Source organism: Chiloscyllium plagiosum, chromosome 2 (genome assembly GCF_004010195.1).
Source record: "Chiloscyllium plagiosum isolate BGI_BamShark_2017 chromosome 2, ASM401019v2, whole genome shotgun sequence".
Taxonomy (NCBI): Eukaryota; Metazoa; Chordata; class Chondrichthyes; order Orectolobiformes; family Hemiscylliidae; genus Chiloscyllium; species Chiloscyllium plagiosum.
The window spans coordinates 31,288,237-31,312,090 of NC_057711.1; the positions used below are offsets into that span (position 1 = coordinate 31,288,237).

Sequence of the window (23,854 nt, forward strand, 5' to 3'; positions counted from 1 at the left end):
GAGACCAGGCATTAATCTGTTGGAAGAACAGAGCGTTTTACCTTCAATATTTTGTACTCAGAGGAAAGATCAGTGCAATTGAAGCACTGTATACGTGCATACATATATAAAACAGTAGAAACATCAGCAATATGCTTGTGACTGATTCTGAGCAGGTGTTAATTCTTGAAGGCAGAGCTTGACAGATCCTCCCTCACATTAGATAGCCCACAGGACAGGGCTGTGGGAATCATGAGAGTACCAGTGAGTGGGCGGTTAGTCAGTGTGGCTGGGTATACACCCCTATGTCCCAGGAGGTGGAGCTCTGACATCATGAGATTCCTCTCCAGTCGTGCATGTGTTTGAGAGAAAAGAAAGGAGACGGTGGGAAGAGGGGAGGGCTGCTCATTCAAGCACTCCGATTCTTGAGAAGAAGGAGCTGCAGCAGGAGACGGCATCGACCTGCAGTAACCGAGCCGCCCTCTGTGCAGTTACAGTGGGTGAGTTTGTGAGTGGGCTCTGTACTTGAGCAGAATACAAAGGCAAAGCTGAGGCAGGAAGCTTGATCCCAGCGACAGTGAGATGAGTGTGTGGGAAAGTGAGGGAGACGGGATTGGGAACGTGTCAGCAGCCTGGTGAGGTGTGGATATTGCAAACTCTTGAGAGCAGCTGGGAAACTGCTGATATGCGTGGGACTTGAGGAAAACCACCAGTAACAACCTGGTAGGAGAAAAACCGCGGGTGGGAACTGTTTATAGTCAACGCTTCCTGGGGAGTCACATACTTTAACGACCAGGAACCGATTGGAGCAAGGGAAACAGTAAGGAAGGAATGAGAGGGGGAGGAGATTAGAGCCGCTTTTCTCTTGTGGTTGTCCAGAGTGTGAGTGGCTCGGCCGCTCTTAACTGAGTTGACCCTGACTGCTCCCCTGTTCCAGGAGGAGGAGAAGGAAACCGAGAGCACCAGGCAGGACAGTGCAGGGAAAGCGGCTCGGTCCCAGCACCGAATTGCAAGTATATTTCCCTGACTTTCACTTGGGAATAGTGAGGGAGGGATAACCTTTCCACCTGGACCCCTCCACACCAATGCCATCTTGCATTGGGACAACATTCCGAGGGGGGGGGGGGGGGGTGGGAGAGAAGGATCTGCTGCAATCTGTTCCTTTATTTTCATTGGCTTGGGGTAATTAAAACAGAGAAGCAATGGGGTGTGTGGGGACGGGGGAGGTGTTTTTGACATCTGCCGAGTTAGGAGCCCGGTTTTAATGTTTGGGAGAGGAGACTTGCAGAAACGGCATTGTATTGGGATAAGCAGCGTTGTGTTGTCTAATGGCACATATCATTGCGGGGTTTGAACGTTACTGTGAAAGAGTTAATTTGATTTAAAAACAGTCTAGGAAGAAGATCAAAAGGGGGGGGGGGAAGCACTGCAGGAACTTCTTAAGAGAGATAGAGAAGCGGATGATCAACGTTCTGCATCTCGCTGGTAACAAACTGCAAGTTAATTCTTGACCCACTAGCAATTACTGTGCCCATTAACCCTCAGGCATGGAAGTCATCACGGGTCAACTGTGGAAGAAGGGTCACTGGACTCGAAACATTAACTCTTTTTTTTCTCCGCAGTCCGCAGATACTGCCAGACATGCTGAGTTTTTCCAGCATTTTTCTGTTATTTCCAGAACAGAAATACATTAACACAGGGAGGTGAAACTTTTTCTCATTCATGAGACAGATGTGCCACTGGCTGGTCAGCATTTGTTGTCTATTCCTAGTTGCATTTGAAGCAAGCACTTTGCTACACCATTTCAGAGAGCAATTCAGAGTCAACTACATTGCAGTGGGTCTGGAGAGGCATGTAGAATAGATCAGGTCAAGATGGAAAGTTTCCTTCCCTAAGGAACTTTAGTGAACCATTAAAATCCATTCCAGAGTGGGATACACAGCGAAATTTATTCTCAAATCTTCAAGTGATTACTAATGATATCTGATTGTGGAGGGAAATGTCTGTCCATTTTCCAATTTGTCCAATTTTTCCGACTCACGAATGATCACTTCAAAGACATTGCATTTTTGCCCAAATCTGCTTGATATGAGGTCAAGTTCAGACACTTAAAATTGTGCAATAAGTCCATTACATTTTGTACAGACTTGACAGGCAATGGGGCAGAAATGCAAGAGGATTGAAATCACTTTTTGGAAGGGAAAGTGAAATTTAAACTAATCCTCCACTAAGATGCTGTTCGACTTTTTCCAAACAGCTTTAATGCTGCATTGATATACTTTAAAGCCATGCTGAGCCAATTCTAAAAGAAGCCAATGCAAACATCAAGAGAAAAATTTTATTTAAAAATGAGAAGTTTGCCCATTGGATAACAGCATTTGGAGTGGTGCATCCTGGGAAAGCTGAGGTTTCATTCATATCTATACTCAGTTAGTTGGCCTCAACTGAGGCAACATGACAAAAGTAGGATTAGATGTGAAATATAAGGAGTGATTCTTATCGGAAATATGAATGTATGGATATTTGAATGAGAAAAAAAATGTCTGGCAATAATGTGAGAATGCACAGTTGGTATTAGTCAGTATCTGTAATCAGTAAGGAAGATTCTGATTTTTGTTCCAGAGCCAGAGTGTCTGATGAGATGTACGTAGTTCACATGCCACAAATTTGCAAGTACCTTACTAGTTCAAAAAATTGTCATTTTAAAACATATAAATGTTCTGCTTTGAGTGCAAATAGTTTGGACTCAGCGTGTGTGGTAGAAGAGGCAGTAAGTTATACAAATAATGTTTAGGCGTTACAGAAAAAACCTTGCCATCTCTAAATCTGTACTTCATGTAGCATGCTCTTCAGGAGAATCGAGGGGATGAAAGTGAGGGTAAAATCAAAAGGGATGGAGTAACATTAGATAATTTATAGCTGACTAGCAATGGCCTTACCATGTTTGTGCCTATCGTGAGCCAGCTGGCTATTGACACATGCTATTCAATTGCTGTTTCACAGCTGTGGGAAGAAGTAATTATTCTGGCCTTTGTCTGATAACTGAAGGAAGGAATGGTTCAGTTGCTGCTGGTCCACCATGCTGCTCCTTCCATCTGCAATAGCAAAGGCATATATATAAGTGGGGTTGCATTGACTGGCATGAGGTGAAGCTGAGAATGAATAGACATATTTAGCAGTATAAAACCCCAGTGAATCAGTGTTTGCAATTCATTACTACACTGATGCAAATTAAGATATTTATTGAAAGGCTCTCAACCCATCAACATAAGAGTTGAATAAAACATGGAGTACTGGTGATGGTCATAGGGATTATATAGCAGTTAGGAAGAAACATTAATGTGAGTAGGCAATTTGAATCTACTGGGAACTGAGTATGTGAGAAGTTATATTTGTAGAGTCAGTTGTAGTTCAGTTGGAAACACTGTTGCCTCTGAATAATGTATTCTGGACCCAAGCCCATCGAAGGTTTGAGCACTAAAATCAACACTGACCGTCTAGTGATGTACTGTGGGAGGTGCTCTTTCAGGTTAGATGCTAAACCAAGGCACCAACTGTTCCAGTGGGTGTAAAAGGTCTTATAGCAGTAGTTTGAAGTAGAGCATAGTATCACTGGTGTCCTGGCACATATTTATCCTTCAGTCAATAATACAAGCATACATAATCTGGTTGTTATCAGGTTGCTATGTGGAAAAGTTTGCTATGTGCAGGAGTTTGCTGTGGCAAATTGACTGGCTTATTTCCTGGATAACAAGTCACTATAGTCAAAAAGTACTTCATTGACTGTAAACTGCTTGGAGACATCCTGTGACTGTGAAAGCTGCCATACAAATGAAAGCCTTTCTTTCTCCTCATTATTCTTAACTGAATATATTGAGCTTCATTTCAAATGCAGTCTGTTATCTCTTAACACGTGTTAACTTTAATTTTATGAAATCAAAATGGCTCAGTTGGCTCTGTGTGGAAAAAATTGGTAAAATCAACCGAGGCTCATTTTTTCCCCAATGGCCTTTACTTGTGCATGTGTGAATGCCAATCAAGGGCAGCATTCTGAAAATCGGAAGCATAAAGCCCAGATTGTCACTACTGTATAACGGAATATTTTCTAATCTATGCATTTCCTATCAGTGTGCTGGCTCCAGGTCAGTTATTGCATGGAGTTGGTGGCAATTTGATAATGTGCCACTTAGAACAACAAAAGAACTCGTGGTGTTGGAGGTAATTTACTTACTGTGGAGGTAATTTACTTACTGAGGATTGGCCACCTAACAGGAAGTAGAAAGTCAGAATACATGAATTTCTTTTTGCAAACTGAAACTAATGGCGTGCAATAGGGATCTGAGCAAGTGCCCCCTCAAATATGTATAGTCTATATTGATAACTTGGATGAGGAAGCTGGGTATGTGGTTACTATAATGTTGACAACACAAAGATAGGTGGAAAGGCGAGTTGTGAAGAGAATCTGTTCAGAGAATGGTCAGAAATTGAGAAGATGGAGTATAATGTAGGAAAATGGGAGCTTTAGGTGTGAAGAATAGAACCACACAATGCATTTTAAAATAGAGAGAGAGACTGCTGAACTGATGGAGTTTAATGTGTTACATGAAATTGGAAAACAAACAAACCTGGAGGTTTAATGATTAGGATGGCAAATGGAACATTGGTATTTATTACAAGCAGGATGGAGAAGAAAAGTAGGAGAGTGTTTGCTACAGCTTCCGGGGCCTTAGTGTGACTGCATCCAGTGTACACTTTGGACTTTTTTCCTTCAGGAAAGGTGTAATTGCATTGAAAATAGATTGGAGAAGTTTCACTTGGCATACTTTTGGGATAAAGAGGTTGTCTTCTGAGGAAAAGCTGAGCACGTCAGACCTTTGCCCAACAGTACTTTGAGGGATGCTTGGTGATCTTATTGAAAGATCTATGATTCCAAGAGAGGCTTGATAAAGCAGATGCTGAGAGGATGTTACTCGAGAGGGATTGAATACAAAAATATAGAGGTTATGCCTCAATTGTACACAACGTTGGTGAGATGACTTCTAAAGTGCTGAGTGTAGTATTTGCCTCCTTTCTTAAGGAAGAATGTAAAAATGTTGGAAGCAATTCAGAGAAGATTTTGCCAGACTAATATCTGGAATGGGCAGGTTGTCTTATCAGGAAAGGTTAGACTTGTATCTGCTGGAGTTTAGAAGAGTCTTCAAAATTTCAGGGAATCTTGGATTATTAGATCTGTATGTATAACTTAGCCATTAGTATCCAGATATGATTCTAATAATCTAAACTCCAAGATGGTGTGGTGCCTGGAACTGCTCACAGTAGATTGATTTACCTATAGCGTTGTATAACTGAAAAGTAATCTCTAACCCTATTTGTGTTCCAGGTATAAAGACAGAATTACAATAACGTTATTAATTATTTGCTGTATTGATCATGCTTTAAATATACTGAACCCTCTAGTTTCCTTGGATTGCCGCTGTTTGTAGCTTTTCCCCATTTTGAAAGTACTCTGTCCTGTCCTTTTCAGCTCCAAAATAGAATGACCTCACACTTACCTGACATTGAAATCCATTCATTATACTTTTGCTCATTCATTTAATCTATCAATATGTTTTTGTAATTTGAAACTTCCATCTACACTGCACTCCACCTATTATTGTGTAATCTACATCATATCAAGACTCCCTCTACAGAAAATCTCCTTCTCTGGAGATTTCTGTTGTTGTTAAAGATCTAGTTGTATGGTTATTAGAAGGCTGCAGTGGCCCAGTTGATTCAGTACTGGATCACTCCCTTGATGACGACCTCTTAATAAAGGTAACGGCTGAGATGTTAAAGTATTCAGTGATTTCCCAGTCGCTCCATTGTCATGAAGATATGTTATCTGATGTATTAATTGATCCCATCTCTGAATGTATAAAAGTATATCTTCAATTTTTTGAAAAAGACACTTTCCAAAGAAAATACCACCTACAACTGCAGAACTGTTCCTAGACAGCACCTTCAAAACCTGGGATCACTGATATTTAAGAGGTCAAGGGCAGCAGATACATGGTAGCACCACCATCCTGGAAATACATCACCATTCTTTCTATTATCACCTACTAGCAGAAGTGTTCTGCCTACAACAAATGGAATGCAGTGGTTCAAGAAGGCAGCTCATCACCATCTTCTCAAGGCTAACTAGTGATGGGCAAAACATGGTGACCTCTCCAGTGTCACTCAGTTCACAGGAATGAATAAGAAAAAGTTCAAAGAAAACAAGCTGCTTGACTGAAGTCACTGAATCTGTGGCAATTTCCAAGAGTGGTCGCATGACCCATTTTATGGATGTAAAGCATAATGGTTTTGAACACACTCGGAAAGAACTTGTACAGGGAAAACAGCCTTTGAGCTCTCTCTTTTTCTGAAACCATTCTCGTCAAGGTTTAGGAGTTGCAAACCCATTGGAAGACCTCTTCATTGCAAATTGGATTTTCTTAAATGAGAAGTCCAAATCCACACCACTGTACCCAGAAAAAGAGAACTCAACGAGGCATAACTGATCCAGGAAGAGACTTTGTGTGAAAGGTGACTGACTGCAGATCAGCATTTCATAGGATCATGACAGTGCAGAAAGAGTGCATTTGGCCCATCAATTCTGCACTAACCCTCCAATGCCAGACCCACCCAAACCGAGCCCCCCTACACTAAGCCCATTCTCATTTCTAATCCACCTAGACATCCATGGACACTACAGACAATTTAGCATAGCCAATCCACCTAACCTGCAGAGGTTTAGACTGTGGAAGGAAACTATAGCACCTGGCAGAAACCCACAGAGACACAGGGAGAATGTGCAAGCTCCACACAGACAATCATCTGAGGCTGGAATCAAACCTGTGTTCCTGGCGGTGTGAGGTAGCAATACTAACCACTCAGCCATCTTGACTTTCATTTGGCACACTCTTTGAATAAGTCTTTTTTCCCCCAATGGCCAGAGAACTTTTAAGAAAACGCTTTGCAGATTTTATGCTTTTTCAGAATGAATACTTGCATGTATTTATACATTTTAAGCAATTTGTTAAATGATCTTTCGTTTATTCGCTACTTAAGGAATTTTTTCTGACATTGAGTTATCAGTCTCATACACCGTCGAATATATTTTTAAACTAGTAACATCAGCTCACTTTTTAAATGCAAACTTTGTTATGACAGTAAAGAAGTGGGACAAGGAAAGGAATCTATCCAGCCCTCCTTGCTTGATCATGACACAGCAAAATCAAGAGCTTGGGGGGGTGATCTGGGCAAGAGCTAGCGGGAGATCTTGCTCATGTCCATGTTGAACCACAGAAAAACCCATTTGTATGCAGAATTGTAGCATTTGGGGGAGCTCTAAATGTTGCGTTGTGATCCATACAGCGTGAATCCATAGTGGAAGTTACCTTAAGTGTCACCTTAATCTTGGCTGTCAGACTTGAGGTTGAGAAGTTTGTGTTGGTTTAGAACACAGTCATGACTCTTTGTAAAAGTTGGTCAGAAATGAATTCTCTAACTAGGCCGAGATCAATATTGAAGAGAGTTAGCACAATCACACGGCCTTGCTTGTCAGACTCTAGAGCACTGTTGTGATTACCAGCCTTTTACTTTGGCAGTGAGACTTGAGTCTGGACACCAGAAAATTTCTCTGGTAGTATTTCCACAGGATACTCAGTCAAAGGGAGGACAGACAAACAAACTCCAACACTTTCTTCAAATCCAACTCTTTCAGCATTTCAACTGTGATCATACTGCATCGTTTGCCAAGTAATCTGTTTCTGAAGCTGATTTTCTTTTCAAAACTTGGTGGACTCATGACGGATGGAATATCTGTTTTAAGGACAATTTGAAGATCTTTTTGAAAAGGGAACAAAATTACCTTGACGGTTGGAGGAAGTTTTCACAAACAGTACATAAAGTGGCGCCACATCAAACCAGTCACAACTGACCGCATAAACTGAACTGCTGAGAAGTGACAACTGAGAAAGGAAAAGGAGCAGGACACTGGCTTGAAAGCCCCTCCCACCTTATTCAGGACAACTATCACCCTCTCTGCTCAAAGAGCCATGGCTGCTGACCTTAGGATACACCATCATAAAACCTGACAAATATCATCTTTCTTTTGGGACTTGACAACAGTGGATACAACCTGTCAGTCAATCTTTGATCCATTGTGTGCAAGTCTAATATCTTCCCCTGAGGGACTACAAAGGGAAATATTGATTTTGCCTTCCAGACTGAAATTGGTGCAGAATTGTAGACAACAATTAATATACTTATGCTTAATAAGAACTGGGAGGACAACAAACTGAAAGTAACCATTTCATTTAGGGCACTGGGATACATGACTTCTCTTGTGAGCCTCTTTTAGTTTGAAAATTGCCCTAAATAAGAAGCTCATCATAGAAATCACACAATGATCTGAGGTGTGATTTAGCAGTTCCAGCAACACAAAATGGGACTGAATCTGGGACTTCTCACACTTGTACGCATCAAGCAACTTGAACCATAACATTTGAAAAAGACAAACAGGACCAGAGCAACTGGTCCATCAATCCTGCTCCCTATTGATTTGTTGCCGTCTACTGTATATCTACAATCAATTAGTGCTTCCCTTTTAATGCCCAACCCCCAAACAAATACGATACATGGATAGAATCAAAAAAGAAATGTCTAAAGGATAAGGAATGTAGAGGGCAGTCTTATAGGGACCTAAACAAATTGGACTATGGTAAGAAATCTGGGAGAATCACACAAAAAGTCTGGTAGAAATCAATTTGCTGCATCTTTTAACCAAGTTCCAGGCATCAAGATGTGATTCTCATTTGGTAGCGATGAGTTGCCTATGAAGGGGAACTATTGTTAATGATCTTATTAACTGAATGTCTCGTCTCATTGATATCCAGTTTTCTATCTTTACCACAGATCAAACAAACTTCTAACACAGCTCACATATTCCTTAACATGTGTTTTTAAACACATGTATTTAATAGCCTTGTAGGACGTCCTATTCTGACATCCTAAAGCTTCCTATCTTTGGAACTTTTCTTGTGCTAGTGTCTAAGCCACTTCAGACTTCACTTTTTCTGCTAATTGTTTTGCTGGCTGTAAGTTGCACTGTTAATGTTATAGGCATTTTTCTTTCTGAATAACCAGGTTCTCTCTGGGGAAAAAAAACTGGCATAATCATTGATCACTGTTTTGTTTTGAGAGAAAACTTATATCTGTCTCTGTCTCACTATGTCATAGGGCATTTTATGGCTGGGTTGTATCCAATTTCTTTTCTCTCCTCTACCCTTGCTTTCTAAAGCATTTTAGTTTTTCACCCAAAGGTTCTTCTTAAAAGCCCAATTTAAATGCATGTAAACAAATTTCTAGATGAGCTGGTACCCTAAAGAACCCAAGCTGAAACTAAATCCATATCTCCTCTTTTTAATCTACACAATATGGAAAGGCAAATCAACCTTTAAACTATACATGGTTCTGTTCAAATTAGAACCCATGTTTACATGTAATAAGAATAATGTGCAATAAATGTACACCACGACTTGCTTTTAAACTTTGTTCTTTACACCAGCTGTGAGGATAATGGTGCAAGTGCATTATGGGAGTTTACAGATGGAATGGGAAGCTCTCCAACGCTTTTGACTGAGCTGTTGCCCTTCAAAGTCACATCAAACATAACATTGAGGCTGAATTTAGATAAAACATGTAAATGTTTTTGTGCAATTTTGTAGAACTGTTTTTATGTTCTGTTGGTACATTGGCCACCTAAACACCATGAATCAGTGATCTGGCTAAGGAGAAACAGATGTGAAGCTTTCAAATGGACCAAATATTTCTGCTCTGTGTGTACTCCAGAGCTACTGCGAATCATATTGTTAGTTATTTAATCAGTTAAAATATTAACTAAAGGTGGCACAGTGGCTCAGTGGTTAGCAATGCTGTCTCACAGTGCCAGAGACCTGGGTTTGATTCCAGCCTTGGGTGGCTGTCTGTGTGGAGTTTGCATTTTCACCCCATGTCTGGTGGGTGTAAAGTGATCCACATAATTTTTGTTGTGATCTTAGAAACAGGACAACTGCTAAAATGGATATAATTCAACTTAGCTTCAAAAAAAAGGTTGAAGTTCCTTAGTATAGAACATGATTGTGATAATGATAGTGGCTGCTCATGGGACAATAATCAGTGACCTAATAGTTTGTACTCAGAGATAGGGGCTGGTTAGCTTGGTTGGCTGGACAGCTTGTTTGTAATGCTGAGTAACACCAAACAGTGAGAGTTCAGCTCCTGCACTTGCTGAGGCTACCATGAAAGACTCTCCTTATTGACTTCTCCCTTCACCTGAGACATGGTGACCCTCAGGTTAAAGCACTAACATACCGGCAGTCATCTTTCTCTAATGAGAGAGCACCCCTCTGGGCTGATAGGTTGATGGTGACTGTACCTTTACTTGGTACTTAATTTGAAAAGAAAGATAAGTTCCTGCATACCATTTTTGACATTATTGGCTATTATATAGACAAACTTAATCCTTGTAAAATACAAAATATTCTGATGAAATATATATTTTTTTGTGAAATATCTTTCTAGTTGTGCCAATATTATTGAAATTGCTTGCTCTATCAATCACTGGGGGGAAAAGAAATAGGGTCTGGAGACTTTTATATTTTTTGGCCAGGTTTTCATTTGGATCAGTTTCAAATTCTTAATTGGTAGATTTTCCTCCCTGCACATTCTCTTAAGGGTATTAAATTTGAACAACTGAGGTACAAAGAAGCATAAATGTACATATGTGCATATATGATCCCTGAGGTATGAATGACATGAAGTACATATAATTATTCCATTGTCATTATTTATTGAAATAAATAACTAAGATGAGAGTATATCCAGCAGAATTATTTTTTAGGTCGTAATGAAACTTCTCTGTTTGTTCTGTGTTCAAGTTCTGTGTTTCAGAAAGAATACTTTAAACTTTGAGTGATGTGACTTCTACTGGTGGACATGAAACAGGCTTTCAGGTGAGTTTAACTCAGAAGAAAAGTCTAACATTTGTCACGCAACACCTTGAAATGTAAAAGCAATGAAAGCACTCCCTCTGTAATGCGCATAGACATACACAGGATTCTAACAATGAAGCACGCGTTTAGGGTATTAACAGAATAACATAACACAGGGATAATGCATTGAAATGTAATCCTTTAGGATGCATGTACTGCACACCTGTATGAGTTCATATTGCTGATTGTTTGGATGAAGCATCTGGATGAGCATCTCAGAAACATTTGGATGAGCACTTAAAATGACAGGCATAATAGGCTATGGGTCAAGTACAAGTGCAACCACAGGCATGGTGGCTCAATGGTTAGCACTGCTGTCTCACAGCACCAGGGACCCAGGTTCGATTCCTGCTTCGCGTGACTGTCTGTGTGGAGTTTGCACATTCTCCCCGTGTCTGCATGGGTTTGCTCTGGTTTCCTCACACAGTCCAAAGATGTGCAGGTCAGGTGAATTGGCCATGCTAAATTTCCCACAGTGTTAGGTGCGTTAGTCAGGGGGAAAAGGGTCTGCGTTGCTCTTCAGAGTGTTGATGTGGACTGGTTGGGCTGAAGGGCCCGTTTTCACACCGTAGGACCAACCTAACCTAAAATAGGATTAATACAGTTTGGAGTTTGATGGTTGGCATCAACATGATGGGGCGAAGGGCCTGTTTTTATGCTGTATAACTATGACTCTATTGAAGCCTTTGGGTTTCTAGATGAAAACGAAGCTGAATTCACGTTTCACTGGAATTTGTAACAGAATACACATGACAATAAATAAATGAAATCAAGTTCTATAGAGGCAAATCTTTGCAGTTGAAGACTCACTCTTGGCTTTGCCTGGGTTGACTCATTAGGCAGTGTTCCTCCTTAATTTTACAAAGTTAAAAATCACACAATACCAGGTTATAGTCCAACAGGTTAATTGGAAGCACACTGGCTTTCGGAGCGACGCTCCTTCATCAGGTGATAGTGGAGAGCTCAATCCTAACACACAGTTTATAGCAAAAATTTACAGTGTGATGTAACTGAAATTATACATTGAAAAATTGATTCTGTTAAGCCTTTCATCTGTTATAATACCGTGATAGTTTCACTTCTTTTATGTGTAAATCACAAAACCTTTCTTTAAAAAGTTGCATTCTCGGGTTAGCTGTTAACAATGGTGATAGCTAGACAATATGTTGAAGGTGTTGGCCCCCTGTGTTCTCTGTCTATGCCATGATGTTTAGATTGAGTCTAATCTAAAAAGTGAGATAACGGAGTTTTACATGAATGAATGCAGTTTTGGAACAAAGTGCAATGTAACCCTGCAAGTACAAATTCACCCCTGTCTTTGTGTGTCTGCCTGTCTGGGTTGGGGGTTGTGAGTGTGAGAAAGTGTATGTGTGTAGTGAGTGCAGAGTGTCTTAAGTCTGTGAGGGGGTGCATGTGTGAGTGTGGGAGTCTGTAAGGGTGTGTGTGGGTGTCTGTGTGTATGTGTCCGTGTGTATGTGTGTATAGGAGTGTGTGTGTGAGAGAGTGTGTGTGTGTAGGAATATCTGTGTGTGTGTGTAGTGCAATGGTGATCACTTGCAATGTAACATGAACCCAAGGTCCCGGTTGAGGCCCTCCCTATGGGTACTGAACTTAGCTATCAGCCTCTGCTCGGCCACTTTCCTCTGCTGCCTGTCCCGAAGTCCACCTTGGAGGATGGTCACCCGAAGGTCCGAGGCTGAATATCCTGGACCACTGAAGTGTTCCCCAACTGGGAGGGAACCCTCCTGTCTGTTGGTTGATGTGCGGTGCAAACCCACAGACAACCTCGCAATGCTACACTTCTCCAGCTTCCACTCAAAACATATTAAAACAGCCATTCCCTATGGTCAAGCCCTACGCATATACCAGATCTGCTCAGATGAGGAGGAACATGACAGACACCTGGAAGTGCTCAGGGATGCCCTCACAAGAACGGGTACAATGCCCAACTCATCGACCGCCAGTTCCGACATACCGCAGCAAGGAACCGTAATGACCTCCTCAAGAGACAGACATGTGCTGCAACTGAGAGGGTACTCTTCGTTGTTCAGTATTTCCCAGGAGCTGAAAAACTAGGCAGTGTTCTTCGTGACCTGCAACACATTATCAATGAGGATGAACACCTCACCAAGACCTTCCCCACACCTCCACTACTTGCCTTTAAACAACCGCCAAACCTCCAACAGATCATTGTTCGTAGCAAGCTGCCCGGCTCTCAGGACAACTCCGTACAACTCTGTCACGGTAGGCGCTGCAAGACGTGTCAGAGTGTGGACACAGATACCACCATTACGCGTGGGGACACCTCCCACCTTGTACACGGCAAGTACTCACGTGACTCAGCCAACGTTGTCTATCTTATACATTACAGGCAAGGATGCCCAGAGGCATGGGGAAACTGAGCAAAGGCTACGACAACGGATGAATGGGCACCGCACAACAATCAACAGACAGCCCCTCATGATTTTATAAACCTCAAAAGGTCACCCCTCAGCCTGCAATGCTCCAGGGAAAACAGCCCCAGCCTATTGAGCCTCTCCCTGTAGCTCAAATCTTCCAACCCTGGCAAAATCCTTGTAAATCTTTTCTGAACCCTTTCGCGTTTCACAACATCTTTCCGATAGGAAGGAGACCAGAATTGCGTGCAATATTCCGACAGTGGCCTAACCAATGTCCTCTACAGCCACAACACGACCTCCCAACTTCTGTACTCAATACCCTGACCAATAAAGGAAGGCATACCAAACACCTTCTTTGCTATCCTCACTTTGAGGTAAAGGGGCTGCCCTGTTTTTGAGATTGAAGTGATGGTTGAGGTACTCTTTGTTTTTTTAATCAATTTTGATACAAAGCAAATGTGAAACTGAGGGAACTCCTGAAGATGAGCAACTATTGCAAAGAGCAGTTCTAGAAAATATGATAAAAGTTAACAAAACCAGGAAAAGGAAAGGTACCAGGCTAACATGGTAGATGTCCCAGAATTGTGAAGAAGTTTGGGTAAGTAATAGTGGAGACACGGATTGTAATTTATTTTATATTTTTGGGTATAAGGTTGCAGGACAACCTGTACTATGAGAGGAGTATCTTACAGGTTTTGGGACCAAATGGTGGTCCCGAGCCTGGATTTCCCACCAATGTGAGCTAGGAGGGGCATCTAGGCTATTGTGCCAGGTGTGGATTCCTAATTGGCTGCATCCAAGCTCACTGTCCGATTAAAGAGAGTAAACCTCCTCCCTCAGTCTATGGCAGCTGTGAAACCTTGGCAGTGCACCAAAAGAGGTGGGTACATGGGGCACTGTTTGGAGATTGAGAGGACATCATTGGAAGAGTATGTTTAAATAAAGTTTCAGCGGGGCTAAGCAGGTAGGTCTGTCAGATTGGAAGGGGAAACCCATTTGGATGGCTTATTAAGGCCCCAAAGCCTGCCTTCCCTCCTATGATGCCCTCTTTGTGGACCGGCTTCTGACTCTGCTGAGCTTCCTGACTGCTGCAGGTCGACTACTTCTGTTAAACTGGCAGCCTCTGCATGTAGTGGAGGCCCCTCTATTGCCAGCAGAATTCCAGCGAGCTGGGAATATTGTCTCTAATTGACTCCAGTCCTGCCACAATGTGATTGACTGATTGCCCTCTGAAATGGCTGAACAAGCTGCCCAGTTTAAGGGCAACTAAGGATGGGCAACAAACACTGATCGTGATAGCATTGCTCACATCCCATGGAAGTAAAAAGAAAAGGAAGCTTCAAGGAAATCTGAAATTTCAAATAAAGATGCTTGGGGAAATCATGAAAAGTTTGTCTCAACTGTTGAGGCAGTAATAAGTGGGTATAGATTCAGGATATTGCTTAAAACGTAGGGGAACTTATGGGCATGTTTTTTCAATGAAAGGTTATTGGAATATTGAATACTTTTCCATGTGTATATAAAGATAGAGATTAATCATGTTTTTTGAAAGGGAGCTGAGTAGGTATTTGCAAGTGAGGAATGTAAGTGAATACAGGGAATAAGAAGGGAAGCAACTATAGAGATGATAGTTCCAGTTGAAGAGCGCGCACCAACTCAGGCGTGATCAACTGAATAGCTTCCTTCTGTGTTGTAAAATGTAAGATTCTATGAATACACAGAGGGCTAGTAATTATAAGTTTAAGTATAGGACACATAGTGAAACAAGCCAAACTGTACTCTTCCTTGTTCCATACAGCTAATTTTTGAAAGCTAAAATTAGACATTGGCTCTATCAAAAATTCCAAATTATTTGTAATTTTGTCCTATTTTCTGATGAAACCTTTGAAGCTTATTAAAATATCAGCTCTTGAAATTTTTCAAACATACAATTATACCATGGCTTGCACTGACACACACCCTTGCCACACCACAACATGTGCACCCTATCCGTGAATACATATACGCCCCTAACACCATGAATATTTCCCCATACCACATCACATGCCATACTGACTCCACAACACACACATACCTGATCTATATGCTCATGGTCTCCTAACCACAGAGAACACATTCTGCTCCCACCACATCACATACCCGACCCACAGCATAGATACACACGGTTATCCCACAGCTTCACCATTACTGTAGTACCAACAGAACTGTCTGCACTGTAATATGCCCTGATAAAATTTGCTAGATTAGCACTTCAGCCAATAAGTATGGGTATAGGTTCAGGAATCTAAAAATTATAGGGAAGTTGAAGGCATCCTGGTGTGTTTCTTTCATGCACAGTGTAGCACAGTTTTTGGCCATGCGGATCACATTAGATGTTATTCGAATCTTTCACTTATAAAGCAGTGCCTTCCTTTAGAGACCAGAAGAACACAGATTTGATCTTCGACCTGTGCTGAGGTATCTGATCTCAGCTCGGCTAAGAGGAGGTAGTGGAGGTGGAGATTGTTCTACTGATTGCTGCCCAGTCATCCCTGGGATGTGAGGTATGGCAGGATTGCAGTAATGCTTCTAATGAATTATCTGCCCCTGTTTGTGATCTAGGCTCAGGCATAAACGTCAGTCATTTAAGGGAGATATTTAACAACAACTGATACCTCTGGATCTGTTTTCCTGCTAGAATTTAGAAGTCCAGGTAGAAGAAAATTGATTGTCAGTTTGAAAAGGAAATTTTAATACTGTATTTTCATTGGACAACATTAATTCCACCATCTGGAGTGCATCATATCTATTGGGCCTCTCCTTTGATTTCTGTGTTGAATTGGATATAGCAACTAGTATACACAGATTTTTATTGACTGATATGATATGAGAACCATTGAGGTTTAGAGCATTACAGGAGGCTGTTCAGCCCGATATTTGATGTTGTTCAAGGAATTCAAAATGAATTCCATTGTTCCATATTTTTCTCATAGTTCTGTCTTCTCAGCTTCAAGTGTTCATCCAATTTTTCCTTAAAAAATGCCATGACCTGTGCCTATGACAAAGCATTTCATGAATGTTGCTGAATCAATCCATAAGTAAACTGATCCTAAACATTCTTAGCAAAGGTGTTAAATTCAATAATGTTTGGGAAGTTAATAACAAGCTATCAGAAGAAATGGTCTGTCCATATTTACGACATCAAAACCATTTGTCGTTTTCAAATATCTTCCCTTTGATTTATATGGTCTAGAATGTAGACAATTATCTCAAATCTCTCCTCATAATTACAGTTTCCCAATCCTTGTTTAATTCTAGGCGAAAGTGAGGACTGTAGATGCTAGAGATCAGAGTTGAGAGTGTAGTGCTGGAAGAGCACAGCAGGTCAGGCAGCATTCAAAGAGCAGGAGAATCAACGTTTCGGGTACCAGGATTGAGGCTTGTGGGCCGGTGGGCTGAGAGAAGCCCCCCCCCCGCCCCCCACTTCCCATTTATCTCTCAGCCCTCTTGGGCCATAAGCCTCATTCCTGATGAAGGGCTGAAATGTCGATTCTCCTGCTCCTCGGATGCTGCCTGACCTGCTGTGCTTTTCCAGCACCGCACTCTCGACCCTTGTTTAATTCTGGTGAGCTTGTGCTGTATACCAAAGCATTTTACGAGGGTGCACAAAACTGCACCCATACTTTGAGGGCAACTAAAATTTTATACAAGCTTACCTTTGTTTGTTAGTTCAGTTATTCCCGTTACAAAATCTATAATGCTATTGGTCTTTTTATCTACCTGTTATGTACTCACGCCCCTTAAGCAAGACATTATCCACATACATTTGTGGAATGGATATTGCTGTACTCTCCTGGTTAATATTAATTCCTTTTCCCTAGTTTTAGTTTCTATTTAAGTATTTACCCATTTTCCCTAACTGTTTATTGTCGATCATCCAGCTTTCAGTTGTTGCGGCCACCTTTTTTGACACAACTGAATCCCAGATTCAACTGAACCGTGGAGAATTCTGGGTTCCTGCATGCTGGGGCCTGGAATGAGACAGCCTAAGTTCACATCAGATTCCTTTGGTTTTGTCCAGTTCCCTGAGACAGTATTTGGCTGTGGATTCCTGTTGTAGAAGCACTTTATTTCATCCTTGTTATGAGATGTTTGACAGTCAAGACGGCTCTTGTGGTGTAGTGTCCCTACCTCTGTTCCAGGAGGCTCAGGTTCATGTCCCACCTACTCCAGAGCTGTAATAACATCTCTGAACTAAACAAAATATGACTGGCAGACATGGAAGTTGTGGGACTTCATGAGATGAGAGAGCTTTGGCAAATAGGGTTAAGGAGAATTCAAAGGGATTTTCTCAACACATTAAGGACAAAAGGGTAATGAGGGAGAGAATCGAGCCTCTCAAAGATCAGCAAGGCAGTCCATGTGTGGAGCCGCAGGAGATGGGGGAGATACTAAATGAGTATTTTGCATCAATGTTTACTGTGGAAAAAGACATGGAAGATATAGAATGTGGGGAAATAGATGGTGACATCTTGAAAAATGTCCATATTACAGAGGAAGAGGTGCTGGATGTCGTGAAATGCATAGAAGTGGATAAATCCCCGAAACCTGAACAGAACTTAGAACTGTGTGGGAAGCTAGGGAAGTGATTGCTGGGCCCCTTGCTGAAGTATTTGTATCATCGATAGTCACAAGTGAGGTGCTGGAAGACTGGAGGTTAGCTAACGTGGTGCCACTATTTAAGAAAGGTGATAAGAAAAAGTCAGGGAACTGTCGACCAGTGACCCTGACATCAGTGGTGGGCAGGTTATTGGAGGGAATCCTGAGGGACAGGATATACATGTATTTGGAAAGGCAAGACTGACTAGGGATAATCAGCATGGCTTTGTGCATAGGGAATCATGTCTCACGAACTTGTTTTGAGTCTTTTGAAGAAGTAACAAAGAGGATTGATGAGGGCAGAGCAGTAGATGTGATCTAGATGGAATTTAGTAAAGCATTTGACAAGGTTCCTCACGGGAGACTGGTTAGCAAGGTTAAATCTCATGGAACACAGGAAGGGCTAGCTATTTGGATACAGAACTGGCTCAAAGGTAGAAGACAGAGGGTGGTGGTGGAGCATTATTTTTCAGACTGGAGGCCTGTGATCAGTGGAGTGCCACAAGGATCGGTGCTGGGCCCTCTACTTTTTGTCATTTATATAAATGATTTGGATGTGAGCATAAGAGGTGCAATTAATAAGTTTGCAGATGACACAAAAATTGGAGGTGTAGTGGACAGCAAATAAGGTTTCCTCAGAGTACAACAGGATCTTGATCAGATGGGCAAATGGGTTAAGGAATGGCAGATGGAGTTTAATTTAGATAAATCTGAGGTGCTACATTTTGGGAAAGCAAATCTTAGCTGGACTTAGACACATAATGGTAAGGTCTTAGAGAGTGTTGCTGAGCAAAGAGACCTTGGAGTGCAGGTTCATATTTCCTTGAAATTGGAGTCACAGGTAGATAGGATAGTGAAGAAGGTGTTTGTTATGCTTTCCTTTATTGGTTAGAGCATTGAGTACAGGAGTTGGGAGGTCATATTGCAGCTGTACAGGACATTGGTTAGGCTGCTTTTGGAATATTGGGTGCAATTCTGGTCTCCTTCCTATCGGAAAGATGTTGTGAAACTTGAAAGGGTTCAGAAAAGATTTACAAGGATGTTGCCAGGGTTAGAGGATTTTGGTTGTAGACAGAGGCTGGATAGCCTGTGGCTGTTTTCCCTGGAGCCTTGCAGGCTGAGAGGTGATTTTATAGAGGCTTATAAAATCATGAGGGGCATGGATAGGATAAAAAGACAAAGTATTTTTCCTGCGGTAGAGGAGTCCAGAACTAGAGGGCATAGGTTTATGGTGAGAGGGGAAAGATATAAAAGGGACCTAAGGGGCAACATTTTCACACAGAGGGTGGTGCATGTATGGAATGAGCTGCCAGAAGAAGTGGTAAAGACTGTTACAATTGTAACATTTAAAAGGCATCTGGATGGGTATATGAATAGGGGTGGCATGGTGGCTCAGTGGTTAGCACTGCTGCCGCTCAGTGGTTAGCACTGCTGCCTCACAGTGCCAGGGTTCGGTTCCTGCCTTGGGCGACTGTCTGTGTGTGTAACATTTAAAAGGCATCTGGATGGGTATATGAATAGGGGTGGCATGGTGGCTCAGTGGTTAGCACTGCTGCCGCTCAGTGGTTAGCACTCTGCCTCACAGTGCCAGGGTTCGGTTCCTGCCTTGGGCTGTGTGAAATTTGCACATTCTCCCCATGTCTGTGTGGACTTCCTCTGGGTGCTCCGGTATTCTCCCACAACCCAAAGATGTGCAGGTCAGGTGAATTGGTCATGCTAAATTGTCCATAGTGTTAGGTGCATTAGTCAGGGGTAAAAATAGGGTAGGGGAATGGGTCTGGGTGGGTTACTATTTGAAGGGTCATTGTGGAATTGTTGGGCCAAAGGGCCTGTTTCCACACTGTAGGGAATCTAAACTAATTTAATCTAAAGATAAGAAGGGTTGAGAGGAAGATGGGCCAAGTGCTGGCAAATGGGACTAGATTAGGTTAGGCTTGGACGAGTTGGATTGAAGGATCTGTTACTGTGCTGTACATCTGACTCTATGAGAAATAACTTGAATTAATTAACCGCATCTCCTAGCAGAGACTGGGTAGTTAGCCAGTTGAAAGGTCTTGGTGACTTACCTATTGACTTTCTGACTGAATTTTGCTTACATAATCTTTAAGCTGGCAATAGGCAGAGACCCTCTTTCAATATATGAAGCAAAGTTTGAATGATTTAACCCCAATTGGAAATGTCATTCATCCTGAGTGAGTTAACTATTGCTTTCATCTAGGTGAAGATGATGAATGAAACTTACAACCAGAAGTAGGGGATTGCAGTGGGCCTGACAAGGAACATATAGGTCGGACCTGTGCTGGATTCAGTGCATTCCCAATTTGCAGATTCTCCACATTCTCCTTCCTTGTGATCTACCTTCATGCTGCCAATGATTTCCTATCACATTACCTCCCACTCTCAGAATCCCTCCTGCAGATCAGCTCCCCACTGCCTCCAGAAAGCAGCCAACAATATACTAAGACTGAACATCATGTTTAACTTTTAACTTTGTTCTTTATTTCTTTCTATTTTGTTCTTAAGTTTTTGTACCTAGATACTTTGTATCTAAGATGCCCTGTGTGTGGCAATATTGTAAACTTTTCAGTGTACTGCTGTACTTTTGTACATGAGTACATGTGACAATAAAGTCTAAATCTAAATCTACTCAAAGACCACTCCCATCCTAGTTGTATTCATCTACCCTTTTCCATCAGCCAGAAGATACAAAAGTTTGAAAACACATACCAGCAAATTCAAGAGCAGCTTCATCCCCATTGTTATCAGACTTATGAACAAATCTCACAAATTAGAGTTGATCTTTCTCTGCATCTTTTCTGTAGCTATAAGACTATATCCTGCATAAGACTATTACCCTGATGTATTTATGTAAGCTATGATTGTCTAATAGCACGGAAAACAATACTTTTCATTGTATCTCAGTACATGTAACACTAATAAATCAAATACTCGAATAATCCTCCTGGCCATTTCAAGCAAGCACTCGAGGGATATGCAGTAAGACCTAGGTGTCCATCTCACAACTGATTTCTGATTCCTTTGTGGCTCAGACTGCCCCAATTAAAATATTCCTTGGTGAATTTGCAGCCGTGTTTCATTGGAAGGCATCCTGTACCTGTTCATCTTCATAGACTTTGTCAATGATTTGAGGTCAGAGGAGGAGTGTGTGCTGCTGTCTGCTCAGGTCCAGCGATGAGTCCTCGGATAATAGCACAGACTGTGACAATACAGAGGAACCTCAATTATCTGAATGACACAGCCTGGGAGTATTTTCTTCAGATAATCGAATTCCGGATAATCAAATGCCATACAACACAGTTTAGCCGAGCATCTTGTCTGGATTATCCAAAGTTTGGATAATCGAATGCCAGATAATCAAGGTTCCTCAGTAAACAGTGAGATCTGGGAACTACCCAAGGTTGGACTGGTAAGTGGAAGAAAAATCTTAATATTTTCTTTCAGATGCTAAACAGTCCATGTCCAAATGCAGCCAAATGTGGACAATACCAAGGCTTTGTCAGAAAAGTGGCAAGTAATATACATACCATACAAATGCAATGACCATGCCCAACAAGAGACAATCTAACCATTGCCCTTTGACATTTAAAAGACATTACTATTACTGAAGCCTCCACTATCAACATCCTGGGGAACTATTGACTAGAAACTAAACTGGACTCACCATAAAATACTGTGCGTACAAGAACAGGTCAGAGGCTAGGAATCCAGTTGAGAAAAACTCATCTTCTGGCTGCCCAAAGCCGCATCTATCATCTACAAGGCACAGATCAGGAGTGTAATAGAATTCTCCCCTCCTGCTTGGATGACTGCAGCTCCAACAATTCTCAAGAATCTAGGAGAAAGCAGCCTGCTTGATTGGCACCACATCACAACCATCCACTCCCTCCATCACTGATGCTCAGTAGCAGCAGTGTATACTATCTACAAGAATCTCTGCAGAAATTCACCAAGTCTCCTTAGCCAGCACCTTTCAAATCATTGACCACTTCCATCTAGAATAACAAGGGCATCCGATACATGAAATACCATCACCTGCAAATTCTCCTCAAAGCCCCTCACCATCAGGGCTTGGAAATATATCGCTTTTCTTTCACTGGCACTGGATCTAAGATCCTTGAATTCCCTCCCTGATGGCATTGTGGGTATACCTATAGCACACTATCTACAGTGGTTCAAGAAGGCAGTTCACCTTCACGTTGTTAAAGGCAACTAGGGAGGGGCAATAAATGCTGGTCCAGTGAGTGACACCCTCATCTCATGAGTTATTAAAAAGGATTGTGTTAATAATATTACACAACCCTAACAACCAGCTGCTATTGTTTTGTATCAGCTGGTATAGCATGCCAGTTGTCTTTAGTTATGCACCGCAACGCATTTGGGTTCTGTTGCTTTTAAACATCGTAGCTTTACGGCGGACTTTTAATTATCTTGTGTTGCACCAATTTTGAGCAGGAATAGCTCTGAAAATATTTGTGGCTGTCATAACCACAAAATGAACCCTATTTAAATCTTCAAACAGATAATGTTCTCATCTTGTTTTCAAGGGAGTGGAACTGGGAAAAAGTGATTGAGAAGCTTGGAGGTGTCTGCTATGGTTACTTTGGTACAAAGCAGAGGTCAATTTTTCAAAAAAATAGTTTGTGTGGTTTAAAAACCTACCTACAGGCTGAGTTTTTCATTGCCCTGTAAATTACACATTATCCTCATGCAAATCAAATGATCTTGCTAACTGGGAAACTAAATGTTTTATCAGGTGCGAGGAGAGTACTATAAAATTTTATATAGTTTCTTTTGAAAATAAACAGTTTCACACTCCCAGTAAAATAATGGGCAAAGAATTTTATACTGTGTCTGTGCACTTAATATCTCACAGCCCTCTCTCTCTTATTATTGGGAACTGTTGATTACCAGAGAGCTTTTAATTGTTTTACTTATCCTTTGCTTATCAATTTTAAATAGTCATTTACCCACTGATTTCTAAGTTAACTGACTGACCCTAGAACACATCTACTAGTCAGTGAGGGTTGAGGCATGATCCTGCAATCTCCAGTCCCAGGTGGTTAAGTTTGTAATCATGCTGTTTAGTTATTTGCTTGCAGTTCTAACTACATAACCTAGTTATTACATTATTCCTGTAAATTGTACCTCCTACATTATTCTCATGGTGTTTTAACTATCCAAGATCATGCCCTCTTTCAATTGCTCATTGTCCAGTGAAAACAAGGATAGTTTTCAGAGTCATTTTTGGAGCACTAGGCGTGGGATGATGTACATAGTTCTCCTATAAGCATCATCTTGTTCCTTTGAAGGGAGGCTGGTCAAAATTACAGCAGAGAAAATCCTTCATTTATATAACTCCTTTCAAATTGTCAAAGTGTCTACTTCACCAGAGATTACTGCTGAGATACAAGTCACTATTAGTCATGCAAATACTATTATTTAAACAGATCCAAGATTTTAATCTATTCAGTTTTGTTTTCTCTTTACTCATTTGGTAAGACTATTGTGGGACGGTTGGAAATGCATGGGAACATCACTGCCTTCCCCTCCAAGCCACACAGCATCTTGACTTGGATCTATAAAGAAGTCCATTCACTGTCACAAGATCAAAATTCTGGCATTCGCTCCTAAAGAGGACTGTGGGTGTACCTACACCAGACAGACTACATTGGTTCAAGAAGGCAGCTCACCATTTCCATTGGGATTGAAATAAGACATAAGATATTGTGTGACTAAAAG

At 41.5% G+C, this 23,854-nt stretch overlaps 1 protein-coding gene across 7 annotated transcripts in view; it reads left to right on the forward strand.

Moving 5' to 3' along the window:
• The first annotated feature begins 324 nt into the window (after positions 1-324).
• LOC122558412 (LHFPL tetraspan subfamily member 2 protein-like) overlaps positions 325-23,854 on the forward strand; it is a 174,588-nt gene continuing 151,058 nt past the window's right edge. For 5 of the 7 annotated variants that reach the window (XM_043706980.1, XM_043707011.1, XM_043707004.1 and 2 more), the window contains exons 1-2: positions 325-479; positions 10,944-11,018. The gene's annotated coding sequence lies outside the window, so the exon portion shown is untranslated. Of the gene's footprint in view, positions 480-684; positions 703-10,943; positions 11,019-23,854 lie in introns of those variants that run through there. The other 2 variants (XM_043706965.1, XM_043706989.1) reach the window with 2 other exon arrangements.